Source organism: Bufo gargarizans, chromosome 2 (assembly GCF_014858855.1).
Source record: "Bufo gargarizans isolate SCDJY-AF-19 chromosome 2, ASM1485885v1, whole genome shotgun sequence".
NCBI lineage: Eukaryota > Metazoa > Chordata > Amphibia > Anura > Bufonidae > Bufo > Bufo gargarizans.
The window spans coordinates 554,629,517-554,644,460 of NC_058081.1; the positions used below are offsets into that span (position 1 = coordinate 554,629,517).

The window sequence follows — 14,944 nt, forward strand, 5'->3', positions numbered from 1 at the left end:
ATGTCTGTATGATTTTTACGGATCCACGGATACATGGATCGGATCCGCAAAACACATACGGACGTCTGAATGGATCAGGAAGTCTATATGCGTGATCACCCGCCTGTCATTGATCACCCCCCTGTAAGGCTCCATTCAGACGTCCGTATGTGTTTTGCGGATCCAATCCATGTATCCGTGGATCCGTAAAAATCATACGGACGTCTGAATGGAGCCTTACAGGGGGGTGATCAATGACAGGGGGTGATCACCCATATAGACTCCCTGATCACCCCTCTGGTAAGGCTCCATTCAGATGTCTGTATGATTTTTACGGATCCACGGATACATGGATCGGATCCGCAAAACACATACGGACGTCTGAATGGATCAGGAAGTCTATATGCGTGATCACCCGCCTGTCATTGATCACCCCCCTGTAAGGCTCCATTCAGACGTCCGTATGTGTTTTGCGGATCCAATCCATGTATCCGTGGATCCGTAAAAATCATACGGACGTCTGAATGGAGCCTTACAGGGGGGTGATCAATGACAGGGGGGTGATCGGGGAGTCTGTATGGGGTGATCAGTGGTTCATAAAGGGTTAATAAGTGACGGGGGGGGTGTAGTGTAGTGTGGTGTTTGGTGCGACTTTACTGAGCTACCTGTGTCCTCTGGTGGTCGATCCAAACAAAAGGGACCACCAGAGGACCAGGTAGCAGGTATATTAGACGCTGTTATCAAAACAGCGTCTAATATACCTGTTAGGCCTCATGCACACGACAGTTTTTTTTCACGGCCCGCAAAAACGGGGTCCGTGGGTCCGTGATCCGTGACCGTTTTTCCGTCCGTGGGTCTTCCTTGATTTTTGGAGGATCCACGGACATGAAAAAAAAGTCATTTTGGTGTCCGCCTGGCCGTGCGGAGCCAAACGGATCCGTCCTGAATTACAATGCAAGTCAATGGGGACGGATCCGTTTGATGTTGACACAATATGGTGCCATTTCAAACGGATCCGTCCCCATTGACTTTCAATGTAAAGTCTGGAGTTCTGTTATACCATCGGATTGGAGTTTTCTCCAATCCGATGGTATATTTTAACTTGTAGCGTCCCCATCACCATGGGAACGCCTCTATGTTAGAATATACTGTCGGATATGAGCTACATCGTGAAACTCATTTCCGACAGTATATTCTAACACAGAGGCGTTCCCATGGTGATGGAGACGCTTCAGGTTAGAATATACAAAAAAACTGTGTACATGACTGTCCCCTGCTGCCTGGCAGGTGCTGCCAGGCAGCAGGGGGCAGACCCCCCCCCCCCCCCTGTTTTTAACTCATTGGTGGCCAGTGGGCCCCCCCTCCCCTGTTGTTAACTCGTTGGTGGCCAGTGTGCGCACCCCCCTCCCTCCCTCCCTCTATTGTAATAATAGCATTGGGGCCAGTGTGCGCGCCCCCCCAACCCCCCCCCCTCCCTCCCTCTATTGTAACAATAGCATTGGGGCCAGTGTGCGCGCCCCCCCAACCCCCCCCCCCCCCTCCCTCCCTCTATTGTAATAATAGCATTGGGGCCAGTATGCCCCCCCCCCCCCCCCCATCATCGGTGCCAGCGGAGTAGAAGATTCATACTTACCTGGCTGCTGGCTGCTGCGATCTCTGTGTCCGGCCAGGAGCTCCTCCTACTGGTAAGTGACAGGTCTGTGCGGCGCATTGCTGTCACTTACCAGTAGGAGGAGCTCCCGGCCGGACGCAGACATCGCAGCAGCCAGCAGCCAGGTAAGTATGAAAATCTTCTACTCCGCTGCCACCGATGATCGGGGGGGGGGGGGGGGGGGGGGTGTGCGCACACTGGCCCCAATGCTATTATTACAATAGAGGGAGGGAGGGAGGGAGGGGGGGGGGTTGGGGGGGTGCGCACACTGGCCCCAATGTATTAAAACAATAGAGGGAGGGAGGGGGGGGGGGTTGGGGGGGCGCGCGCACACTGGCCCCAATGTATTAAAACAATAGAGGGAGGGAGGGAGGGGGGTGCGCACACTGGCCACCAACGAGTTAACAACAGGGGAGGGGGGGGCCGCACAATGATATTCAAACTGGGGAGGGGGGGGGGGTCTGCCCCCTGCTGCCTGGCAGCCCTGATCTCTTACAGGGGGATATGATAGTACAATTAACCCCTTCAGGTGCCGCACCTGATGGGGTTAATTGTACTATCATATCCCCCTGTAAGAGATCGGGTGCTGCCAGGCAGCAGGGGGCAGTCTTGTACACAGTTTGTAGTGTATTCTAACTAGAAGCGTCCCATCACCATGGGAACGCCTCTGTGTTAGAATATACTGTCGGATCTGAGTTTTCACGAAGTGAAAACTCAGCTCTGAAAAAGCTTTTATGCAGACGGATCTTCGGATCCGTCTGTATGAAACTAAAACCTACGGCCACGGATCACGGACACGGATGCCAATCTTGTGTGCATCCGTGTTCTTTCACGGACCCATTGACTTGAATGGGCCCGTGAACCGTTGGCCGTGAAAAAAATAGGACAGGTCATATTTTTTTCACGGCCAGGAAACACGGCTCACGGATGCGGCTGCCAAACGGTGCATTTTCCGATTTTTCCACGGACCCATTGAAAGTCAATGGGTCCGTGAAAAAAAACGGAAAACGGCACAACGGCCACGGATGCACACAACGGTCGTGTGCATGAGGCCTTAGGGGTTAAAAAAAATCAGATCTCCAGCCTGCCAGCGAGCGATCGCCGCTGGCAGGCTGGAGATCCACTCGCTTACCTTCCGTTCCTGTGAGCGCGCGCGCCTGTGTGCGCGCGTTCACAGGAAATCTCGGCTCTCGCGGGAGGACGCGTATATGCGTCCACCCAGAAGAGCAGGGCCGCCGGCAGGATGCAATCCTGCGTACGGCGGTCCTGAGGTAGTTAAAGGGGTTGTGTCACTTCAGCAAATCGCATTTATTAAGTAGTGAAAGTTATTACAAGCCACTTACTAATGTATTGCGATTGTCCATATTGCCTCCTTTGCTGGCTGGATTCATTTTTCCATCACATTATACACTGCTTGTTTCCATGGTTACGACTACTCTGTAATCCAGCAGCGGTGGTTATGCTTGCACACTATAGAAAAAAGCACCAGCAGGGGCGGATTGGCCATAGACCTTACTGGGAAATTTCACAGTGGGCCGATGCCCAGGATGCCGCCCAAGCCCCTATCTCTGCTGCTGACTGGGTACATAATAAGCTATCAGTGGTAGTTATCTCTGTGAGAATCAGGTACTCATGTACCCAGCCACCGACCACACATGCCCTCCTGAATTCATCTATATCCCACATCTCACCTCCTAAGACCCCTGCTCCATATTTTAATCGGAGACAACTGGAAGAGGAGGAGAGAAAAAAGCCTCTATTGATGGCCAACTCAGACAGACAGCTTTTGGGGCAATATATTACCTGGCTCTGTGGTATGCTATATATGTGTCATCCACAGATTCCCCCATAACAGTGCAACTAGACCTCTCTAGCACAATTCCCTTAAAATATCGCATCGCATATCGTTATCGCAATTTTTAGGGCCCTAAACGCGATCGCACAAAGTTCCCATATCGTGCAGCCCTAGTATACAGCACTCTACAGTATGCAAGCAGTATAGCACCCTATAGTATACAGCACAGCACCCTATAGTGTACAGCACCCCACAGTATAGCACCCTATAGTGTACAGAACCCACAGTATGCAGTATAGCATTCTATAGTGTACAGAACCCACAGTATGCAGTATAGCATCCTATAGTGTACAGCACCCAACACTATACAGCACCCTACAGTATATAGTAGAGCACCCCACACTATACAGAACCCCACCATATACAGCCCCCCACAATATACAGTAGAGCAGTACAGCACCCCACAGTATACAGCACCTCACAGTATACAGTACCCCACAGTAGAGCAGTATAGCACCCCACGGTATACAGTTAAAGGGGTATTCCCATCCCAGTTTTAATACTTACCTTCGTCCAGCACGACATCCACTTCCTGGATTCGGCTGGGCTTGAGTGACGTCTTCTCCCGGCCAGGCCACGCTTGCGCAGAAGACTGAAGTTTTTCTTCCGGCCGGGCAATGTCCTGAACGCGCACGCACGCCGCGCATGCACCATGGTGACTTATTCCTGGACTGTATAGTACAGAGTCGGCGTGCACGTTCGCGGATCTGTACTATACTGGCCAGGAAGAATTCGTCATGGCGCACGCGCGGCAGCGTTCAGGACATTGAAGATTCTATCCCGGCCGGGCAGCGCAATGTCCTGAACGCTGCCGTGCATGCGCCATGACGACTTCTTCCTGGCCAGTATAGTACAGATCCGCGAACGCGCACGCCGGCTATGTACTATACAGGCCAGGAAGAAGTCATCATGGCGCATGCGCAGCGGCGTTCAGGACATTGCGTGGCCTGGCCGGGAGAGAATCTTCAGTCTTCTGCACAAGCGTGGCCCGGCGGGATTCGACAGGAGAGGTGGCCGTAACCAGCTAAGACGAAAGACAACAGGGGACTTATTTTCTCAAAAAGGGTGGGAACTGGGTAATAAAATGTATTTAGAAAAATGATCACTGTCAAATCATTAACAGATTTAACAGTGATCATTAAGATGGGAATACCCCTTTATGGCAAACTTCTCCTGCAGCAACACTCCTGGTAGAAAGGAGCTTTGATTACCTCATAGCCATGTGACCAGTAAAATTGCTAGGTTACTGGTCACATGGTGATGATGTCATCTAAGGTCCTTTCTCCTAAGAGAATCACAGCTCTCACAGTTCGCTGCCTGGAGTGTCGGCATGGCATGGCAGCACCCCCTGTGTAGCTGACAGCCTGACACCCGGGGCAGTAGCCAGGAGCAAGGAGCAACTGGGCCCCGGGCAGCTGCCCCTTGTTAAAGACGGCCCTGGTTGTAACCATGGAAACAGCAGTGTATAATGTGATGGAAAAAATGAATAAAGCCAGCAAAGGAGGCAATATGGACAATCACAATACATTAGCAAGTGTCGTGCATTAACTTTCTCTACATTATAAATGCCACTTGCTAAAGTGACAACCCTTTTAAAGGGGTTGCTTGGGGTGACCTGCTTCCCTTGTGTCATGTCACTTGGTCATGTGACACACGGAGAGTAGGGCACCTCTGCAGCCAACGATTGGCTGTGCCGGCGTCAAAACAGATGTTGACAGCGGGGACTAAAATACAGCTAAGGCTAGGGAGCAGTAGCGGATTATAATTGGGGCGTTTGGGTCTGTAGCCGGCATAGCTGGGGGGCCCAATGCCGTCCCAAACTACGGCGGGGCACGGGAGTTAGTTCCCTGCCTCCCGATCAATGCTAGGAGATAGCTCCCTGCCTCCCGATCACCGCTATAGGCATTAGGCCTAGTAGGCCCTGAAGCCTATGCGGTAGTAAAATCCCGGCGCAGGCGGGCGTGATGACGTCATTGCGCACCTGTGCCAGGACGCAGCACACTGACGTGTGTGAGCAGCTCTCCTGCAGCATCTACGAGTGAGCGCCGACAGGGACACAGGTTAGTATTAGCTTTTATATATTTTTTTTTTTTTGTGTGTGCCAACTTTGGGGTCATTACTGGGGGGCACAGGAGAATATTACTAAAGGGACAGTGAGGGGCAAACTACTACATGGGGGGCTAACTACTAGTGTGGGGGAAATTAATGCTGTCAGTGTTATCCAACACATTCCAGAACTGTAAGGGTTACATAGCATCATAAATCAGTATAATGCTATGTGACCCCAGTCAGCGCTTGCAGGTCAGGCCGGGAGCTGCGATGTGGACAGGCTCCGGGAGGAACGCTCATCTGCAGGGGGCCGTGGGGTCTCTCACTCCTCTTCTCCCATCTTGGCCTGCAATTACTCAGTCTCTGGAGACGGTGTGCTGACTTACTGTGCGCTCCTGTGCTGGCAGGTGGGCGGAGACTTCGATACAGGAGCTGGGAGGAGCGGGGGCCGCCTGCAGGAAGTGATATGTACGGTACTCATATGCACGATGCAGGGGCAGGCTGAGATAGATGTAGGAGCGGTCAGCTCGCGGCTAGCATATGACCGCTCCTATTAAAGGGAACCTGTCACCCAAAAATCGCCTATTAAGCTGTTTACAGTACCTTATAGTGCTGTATACTCGTTTCTTGATGCACTTTTTGTTCGTTTTCCCGCATGTCTGCTCATTCAGAAATCGATGTTATATTCAGCTGCTGCCCCGTGCTTCAAGTCAGGCTTGAAGTCACGGGGGCAGCGGCCTCGGCGTCTTACATGGCCCTCTCCCCGCCCCCTGCCTCTGTTACTGACAGCCGAACTCCGAATCCGGGACCGCGCTCAACGGCCGCATGCGCAGTAAAGGGCGGCAGGAGCGCGGTCCCGGCTGCCGCGCGTACTACGCGCCGTCTTACTTTCGCCGCACTGCGCATGCGCCCGACATCCTGTATCAAACGCGCCCGCGCCCGGCATCTGGGCGCGGGCGCGTTTGATACAGGATGTCGGGCGCATGCGCAGTGCGGCGAAAGTAAGACGGCGCGTAGTACGCGCGGCAGCCGGGACCGCGCTCCTGCCGCCCTTTACTGCGCATGCGGCCGTTGAGCGCGGTCCCGGATTCGGAGTTCGGCTGTCAGTAACAGAGGCAGGGGGGCGGGGAGAGGGCCATGTAAGACGCCGAGGCCGCTGCCCCCGTGACTTCAAGCCTGACTTGAAGCACGGGGCAGCAGCTGAATATAACATCGATTTCTGAATGAGCAGACATGCGGGAAAACGAACAAAAAGTGCATCAAGAAACGAGTATACAGCACTATAAGGTACTGTAAACAGCTTAATAGGCGATTTTTGGGTGACAGGTTCCCTTTAATGCCCAACCAACATGTCCCTGCTACTTGCCCGCACAGGACTAAACAACTGTTCAAACTACTTGCCCGGGGCCCGGAACTGCATGTCCCAGGCGTCAGGAATTCCACACCCCTGCTCACTACTGTGATCTGTCTCATCTTCTCCTCCAAGTCTTTTTTTATCATAATCATATGTATTTTAAATTTGGCAACTAAAATTTTAATTTGTCACCTGCAGTCCTATGTAACAGCCCAGATAACAATGATCACTTTTTTGTGTACATCTAAGGCTACTTTCACACTAGCGTTCGATCGGATCCGTTCTGAACGGATCCGATCATATTAATGCAGACGGAGGCTCCGTTCAGTACGGATCCGTCTGCATTAATAACTTAGAAAAAATTCTAAGTGTGAAAGTAGCCTGAGCGGATCCGTTCAGACTTTCAATGTAATGTCAATGGGGGACGGATCCGCTTGAAGATTGAGCCATATGGTGTCATCTTCAAGCGGATCCGTTCCCATTGACTTACATTGTAAGTCTGAACGGATCCGCTCGCCTCCGCACGGCCAGGCGGACAGCTGAACGCTGCAAGCAGCGTTCAGCTGTCCGCCTGTCCGTGCAGAGGCGAGCGGAGCGGAGGCTGAACGCCGCCAGACTGATGCAGTCTGAGCGGATCCGCTCCATTCAGACTGCATCAGGGCTGGACGGAGGCATTCGGGTCCGCTCGTGAGCTCCTTCAGACAGAGCTCACGAACGGACCTATGAACGCTAGTGTGAAAGTAGCCTAATGTAGATGTTCCATGCAGTCCTATGTAACACTACACATAACACAATAGTTCACTGTGTTATGTGGGGGGTTACATTGGACTGCAGGTAACATCTATGACATCTGTACTCAGAGTTATGAGATGGTGGGGGTCAGACTCCTGGCACCCCCACCAATCAGCTGTTTGAGGAGACCGCGATGTCCCAGTAAGCGCCGCAACCTCTTTGCTCCTTAACAAGCACAGCGCTGTTCATTTGATAGCACTGTGCTTGGCAGGGGCATACATAGAAATCATTGGGCCCCATAGCAAGAGTCTGAATAGGGCCCCGAGCCCCGCACACTACCACCTTTTGTCCATCCCACTAACTGCCCTGGCTCCTCCCCCGCGACGCCCTCTTTTTCCAGTGGATAGGGGATAACTTCAAACAACCGGACTACCCCTTAAAAGCGGGGTATACTGGGTGCAGGGTCCATGTATACAGGTATATGGGGTGCAGGGTCCATGTATACAGGTATATGGGGTACAGCAGTGTATATGGGGTGCAGGGTCCATGTATACAGGTATATGGGGTACAGCAGTGTATGCAGGGTCCATGTATAAAGGTATATGGGGTACAGCAGTGTATACAGGGTCCATGTATACAGGTATATGGAGTACAGCAGTGTATACAGGGTGCAGGGTCCATGTATAAAGGTATATGGGGTACAGCAGTGTATACGGGGTGCAGGGTCCATGTATACAGAGTACAGCAGTGTATACAGGGTCCATGTATACAGAGTACAGCAGTGTATACAGGGTCCATGTATACAGGTATATGGGGTACAGCAGTGTATACGAGGTGCAGGGTCCATGTATACAGGTATATGGGGTGCAGGGTCCATGTATACAGGTATATGGGGTACAGCAGTGTATATGGGGTGCAGGGTCCATGTATACAGGTATATGGGGTGCAGGGTCCATGTATACAGGTATATGGGGTACAGCAGTGTATATGGGGTGCAGGGTCCATGTATACAGGTATATGGGGTACAGCAGTGTATGCAGGGTCCATGTATACAGGTATATGGGGTACAGCAGTGTATGCAGGGTCCATGTATACAGGTATATGGGGTACAGCAGTGTATACAGGGTCCATGTATACAGGTATATGGGGTACAGCAGTGTATACAGGGTCCATGTATACAGGTATATGGAGTACAGCAGTGTATACAGGGTCCATGTATACAGAGTACAGCAGTGTATACAGGGTGCAGGTATACAGGTATATGGTGTACAGCAGTGTATACGAGGTGCAGGGTCCATGTATACAGGTATATGGGGTGCAGGGTCCATGTATACAGGTATATGGGGTACAGCAGTGTATATGGGGTGCAGGGTCCATGTATACAGGTATATGGGGTGCAGGGTCCATGTATACAGGTATATGGGGTACAGCAGTGTATATGGGGTGCAGGGTCCATGTATACAGGTATATGGGGTACAGCAGTGTATGCAGGGTCCATGTATACAGGTATATGGGGTACAGCAGTGTATGCAGGGTCCATGTATACAGGTATATGGGGTACAGCAGTGTATACAGGGTCCATGTATACAGGTATATGGAGTACAGCAGTGTATACAGGGTGCAGGGTCCATGTATAAAGGTATATGGGGTACAGCAGTGTATACGGGGTGCAGGGTCCATGTATACAGAGTACAGCAGTGTATACAGGGTCCATGTATACAGAGTACAGCAGTGTATACAGGGTCCATGTATACAGGTATATGGGGTACAGCAGTGTATACGGGGTGCAGGGTCCATGTATAAAGGTATATGGGGTACAGCAGTGTATACAGGGTCCATGTATACAGATATATGGATAACGGCAGTGTATACAGGGTGCAGGGTCCAGGTATATGGGGTGCAGCAGTGTATACAGGGTGCAGGGTCCATGTATAAAGGTATATGGGGTACAGCAGTGTATATGGGGTGCAGGGTCCATGTATATGGGGTACAGCAGTGTATACAGGGTCCATGTATACGGGGTACAGCAGTGTATACAGGGTCCATGTATACAGGTATATGGGTAACGGCAGTGTATACAGGATGCAGGGTCCATGTATACAGGTATATGGGGTACAGCAGTGTATACAGGGTGCAGAGTCCATGTATAAAGGTATATGGGGTGCAGGGTCCATGTATATGGGGTACAGCAGTGTATACAGGGTGCATGGTCCATGTATACAGGTATATGGGGTACAGCAGTGTATACGGGGTACAGCAGTGTATACAGGGTCCATGTATACGGGTACAGCAGTGTATACAGGGTCCATGTATACAGGTATATGGGTAATGACACTGTATACAGGGTATATGGGGTACAGCAGTGTATGCAGGGTCCATGTATACAGGTATATGGGGTACAGCAGTGTATACAGGGTCCATGTATACAGGTATATGGGGTACAGCAGTGTATACAGGGTGCAGGGTCCATGTATAAAGGTATATGGGGTACAGCAGTGTATACAGGGTCCATGTATACAGGTATATGGGGTACAGCAGTGTATACAGGGTGCAGGGTCCATGTATAAATGTATATGGGGTACAGCAGTGTATATGGGGTGCAGGGTCCATGTATATGGGGTACAGCAGTGTATACAGGGTCCATGTATACGGGGTACAGCAGTGTATACAGGGTCCATGTATACAGGTATATGGAGTACAGCAGTGTATACAGGGTGCAGGGTCCATGTATAAAGGTATATGGGGTACAGCAGTGTATACGGGGTGCAGGGTCCATGTATACAGAGTACAGCAGTGTATACAGGGTCCATGTATACAGGTATATGGGGTACAGCAGTGTATACGGGGTGCAGGGTCCATGTATACAGGTATATGGGGTACAGCAGTGTATACGGGGTGCATGGTCCATGTATAAAGGTATATGGGGTACAGCAGTGTATATGGGGTGCAGGGTCCATGTATACGGGGTACAGCAGTGTATACAGGGTCCATGTATACGGGGTACAGCAGTGTATACAGGGTCCATGTATACGGGGTACAGCAGTGTATACAGGGTCCATGTATAAAGGTATATGGGTAACGGCACTGTATACAGGGTATATGGGGTACAGCAGTGTATGCAGGGTCCATGTATACAGGTATATGGGGTACAGCAGTGTATACGGGGTGCAGGGTCCATGTATACAGAGTACAGCAGTGTATACAGGGTCCATGTATACAGGTATATGGGGTACAGCAGTGTATATGGGGTGCAGGGTCCATGTATACAGGGTACAGCAGTGTATACAGGGTCCATGTATACGGGGTACAGCAGTGTATACAGGGTCCATGTATACGGGGTACAGCAGTGTATACGGGGTACAGCAGTGTATACGGGGTCCATGTATACGGGGTACAGCAGTGTATACAGGGTCCATGTATACGGGGTACAGCAGTGTATACAGGGTCCATGTATACGGGGTACAGCAGTGTATACAGGGTCCATGTATACGGGGTACAGCAGTGTATACAGGGTCCATGTATACGGGGTACAGCAGTGTATACAGGGTCCATGTATACGGGGTACAGCAGTGTATACAGGGTCCATGTATACGGGGTACAGCAGTGTATACAGGGTCCATGTATACGGGGTACAGCAGTGTATACAGGGTCCATGTATACGGGGTACAGCAGTGTATACAGGGTCCATGTATACGGGGTACAGCAGTGTATACAGGGTCCATGTATACGGGGTACAGCAGTGTATACAGGGTCCATGTATACAGGTATATGGGTAACAGCAGTGTATACAGGATGCAGGGTCCATGTATACAGGTATATGGGGTACAGCAGTGTATACAGGGTCCATGTATACAGGTATATGGGTAACGGCACTGTATACAGGGTGCAGGGTCCATGTATACAGGTATATGGGGTACAGCAGTGTATACAGGGTGCAGAGTCCATGTATAAAGGTATATGGGATACAGCAGTGTATACGAGGTGCAGGGTCCATGTATACAGGTATATGGGGTACAGCAGTGTATACAGGGTGCAGGGTCCAGGTATAAAAGGTATATGGGATACAGCAGTGTATACAGGGTGCAGGTATACAGGTATATGGTGTACAGCAGTGTATATGGGGTGCAGGGTCCATGTATACAGGTATATGGTGTACAGCCGGTGTATACGGAGTGCAGGGTTCATGTATACAGGGTGCATAGAGGATGCTACACCCGAGGCACGCGGCGCCTCTCTGTGTACTTGAAAAGTTGGGCGGCACCTGCCAGCGATACACACTGGCCAATCAGCAGCAGGATCTTTGTGCTGCGAAATGCTGATTGGCCAGTGTGAAATGCAGCACTCCCGCAGCCCAGATCACACGTGCCGCTGCCTGCCGCATATTAACTACGATTCTGTAAATAACTTTCTGTGCGGAGTAGACGGAGGGGACGGGGCCTTCTGTACGCTCCGGGCCCCATAGCAACGGCGTGGTCTGCCTATATTGGCGGTATGCCACTGGTGCTTGGTATTGCAGCTCAGCCCAATCACTCAGATGGGACAGAGCTGCACCTAGACCATGTGAACGATGCCATATGGCCTTACCAAGCACCGCAGCCTCTTCATACAGAAAAAAAATTCTAAAACTAAAATGAAGGGGGAAGGGAGGTGGGGTGAGTTGGGTAGACAGCCCTGGGCCTATCATGCACTTAATCCGCCCCTGTCGGGGAGCAGGTAACTATGGGGGGGTTGCCAAAAAAACCTTTAACCTGGATGACCCCCTTTAACCTGCCAGTCACTGTGATTCTTCCTCAGACCATGTCCATTCTTTATAGGGTGCATGGCACCTAACCTTTATATAACACTGCATTACTAATTGTCAGGCTGTGTATGTTAATGCTTTCCTCCTGCACACCATGCACTCACCACAGGAGGGTCCTCAGCTTCTTCCTCTCTGGATTTCTCTCTGAATAAGGTGCACTCACCCAGCACAGTAAAGAACTTTCTGGGCGAACAGGTTCTGTGCGCATGCGCTTTTGGCAGCCCCGGGGTGGGGGGGACGCTGCAACTTGTTTATGCAGTTCGCGCAGTTTTACGCTAGAGGGCAGCAAAGGACTTGGATTATTTCTAGCTGCGGCAGAATGTGGGCCGTTTACGTAACGCTGACTGTGCAGGCGAGTAGATAGATCACTACTGCACCGAGCATGGCAGATTAGTGTGCGGATAATGGGAGTAATACTTCTGCAATCTAATAATAATACTTGGATCTGTAAATGATATGCTGCAAAGTAGGTGTTATGATATATAATTCATGCCAGTCTATGCCAAGCGCAGAAAACTGGTACTTAAACTACTGCTTTCTCCCATGTGTCAACAGGGTATCAGCTACAGTGATCCCAGTGCCAATTGTGGTGCTGTGTACAATCTACAGAGTCCATGGTGCCTGCCACATTGTCCAAAGGGGATATTGCCCCAGTGCCCACCGTCAGCTACTGTGCACCTAGTACATGGTAAAGTGCCCACAGTGCCCCAATAGGAGACGCCATCTGAAATTCACGTTGGCCTCCACACATAAAAGATGATGAATGACACGTCAGTATCTCAGAGACCGTTAGGCCCCTTTCACACGGGCGAGATTTCCGCGCGGGAGCAATGCGTCAGGTGAACGCATTGCAGCCGCACTGAATCCGGACCCATTCATTTCCATGGGGCTGTGCACATGAGCAGTGATTTTCACGCATCACTTGTGCATTGAGTGAAAATCGCAGCATGCTCCTCTTTGTGCGTTTTTCACGTAACGCAGGTCCCATAGAAATGAATGGGGCTGTGTGAAAATCGCAAGTGCAGATGCGGTGCGATTTTCACACACGGTTGCTAGGAGACAATCGGGATGGGGAGCCGATCATTATTATTTTCCCTTATAACATGGTTATAAGGGAAAATAATAGCATTCTGAATATAGAATGCATAGTACAATAGGGCTGGAGGGGTTAAAAAAAGCAAAAAAATAATTTAACTCACCTTAATCCACTTGATCGCACAGCCCGGGTTCTCTTCTGTCTTCTTCTTTGCTGTTCACAGGAATAGGACCTGTGGTGATGTCACTGCGCTCATCACATGGTCCATCACATGATATTTTTTACCATGGTTATGGATCATGTGATGGACCATGTGATGACCGGAGTGACGTCACCACAGGTCCTATTCCTGTGAACAGCAAAGAAGAAGACAGAAGAGAACCCGGGCTGTGCGATCAAGTGGATTAAGGTGAGTTAAATTTTTATTTAATATTGTTTAAACCCCTCCAGCCCTATTGTACTATGCATTCTGTATTCAGAATGCTATTATTTTCCCTTATAGCCATGTTATAAGGGAAAATAATACAGTCTACAGAACACCAAACCCGAACTTCTGTGAAGAAGTTCGGGTTTGGGTACCAAACATGCAGATTTTTCTCACGCGCGTGCAAACCGCATTACAATGTTTTGCACTCGCGTGGAAAAATTGCGCATTTTCCCATAACGCACCTGCATCTTATCTGAGAAAAAACATGACGCCCGTGTGAAAGAAGCCTAAGGGTACGTCCACACCTAGGTAAATATGCAGTATATTACAATAACAACAAAGCAGATGAAATTTTAGCAACTCTCATCCACACACTGGAAATCTCTGCTGGGTGACTTACTGCTTGGTAACGTATCACCGCTGAGGCCGGTCGCTGGCTTCAGCAGCGCATGTGACTTTGTCCATACCCTGGCCAGAAGTAAAGAAGCCAGGGACCGGAAGATCACTGAACAGGGGAACAGGTGAGTATGTTTTTTTTCATTAGGTACAACACTCTATGGGGCTAATAAAAAATGACTATAATCCTGGAAAACGCTTTTAGGCTACCTGCACATGGGTCTGGGGTTCAAAACTGAAAGTCTGAGCAGGTGTGCGGATTTCTGTGCGTTTCCACACCAAAAACAGAAGTTACTTTATGTTTGGTGCAGATTTTATGTGGATTTTGCTACAGATCTCAACTTTGCACTAAAAAAGGGGGAAATCCACCCAAAAAAAAATAAAAAATAATCGCACAAAGAATTGACATGCTGCAGGTTAAGGCTACTTTCACACTTGCGTTCGGGTGTCCGCTTGTGAGTTCCGTTTGAAGGGGCTCACAAGCGGCCCCGAACGCATCCGTCCAGCACTAATGCATTCTGAGTGGACGCGGATCCGCTCAGAATGCATTAGTCTAGCACCGTTCAGCCTCCGCTCCGCTCAGCAGGCGGACACCTGAACGCTGCTTGCAGCGTTCGGGTGTCCGCCTGGCCGTGCGGAGGCGTGCGGATACGTCCATACGTCC

At 50.4% G+C, this 14,944-nt stretch overlaps 1 protein-coding gene across 2 annotated transcripts in view; it reads right to left on the bottom strand.

The window, feature by feature from the left end:
- The window catches only part of LOC122928601 (DNA-directed RNA polymerases I, II, and III subunit RPABC5-like), a 51,119-nt gene extending 38,465 nt beyond the window's left edge, over positions 1 to 12,654 (bottom strand). Inside the window, exon 1 of one of the 2 annotated variants that reach the window (XM_044281597.1) lies at positions 12,526 to 12,654. The gene's annotated coding sequence lies outside the window, so the exon portion shown is untranslated. The remainder of the gene's footprint in view (positions 1 to 12,525) is intronic. The other variant, XM_044281596.1, reaches the window with a different exon arrangement.
- Positions 12,655 to 14,944: the final 2,290 nt, after the last annotated feature.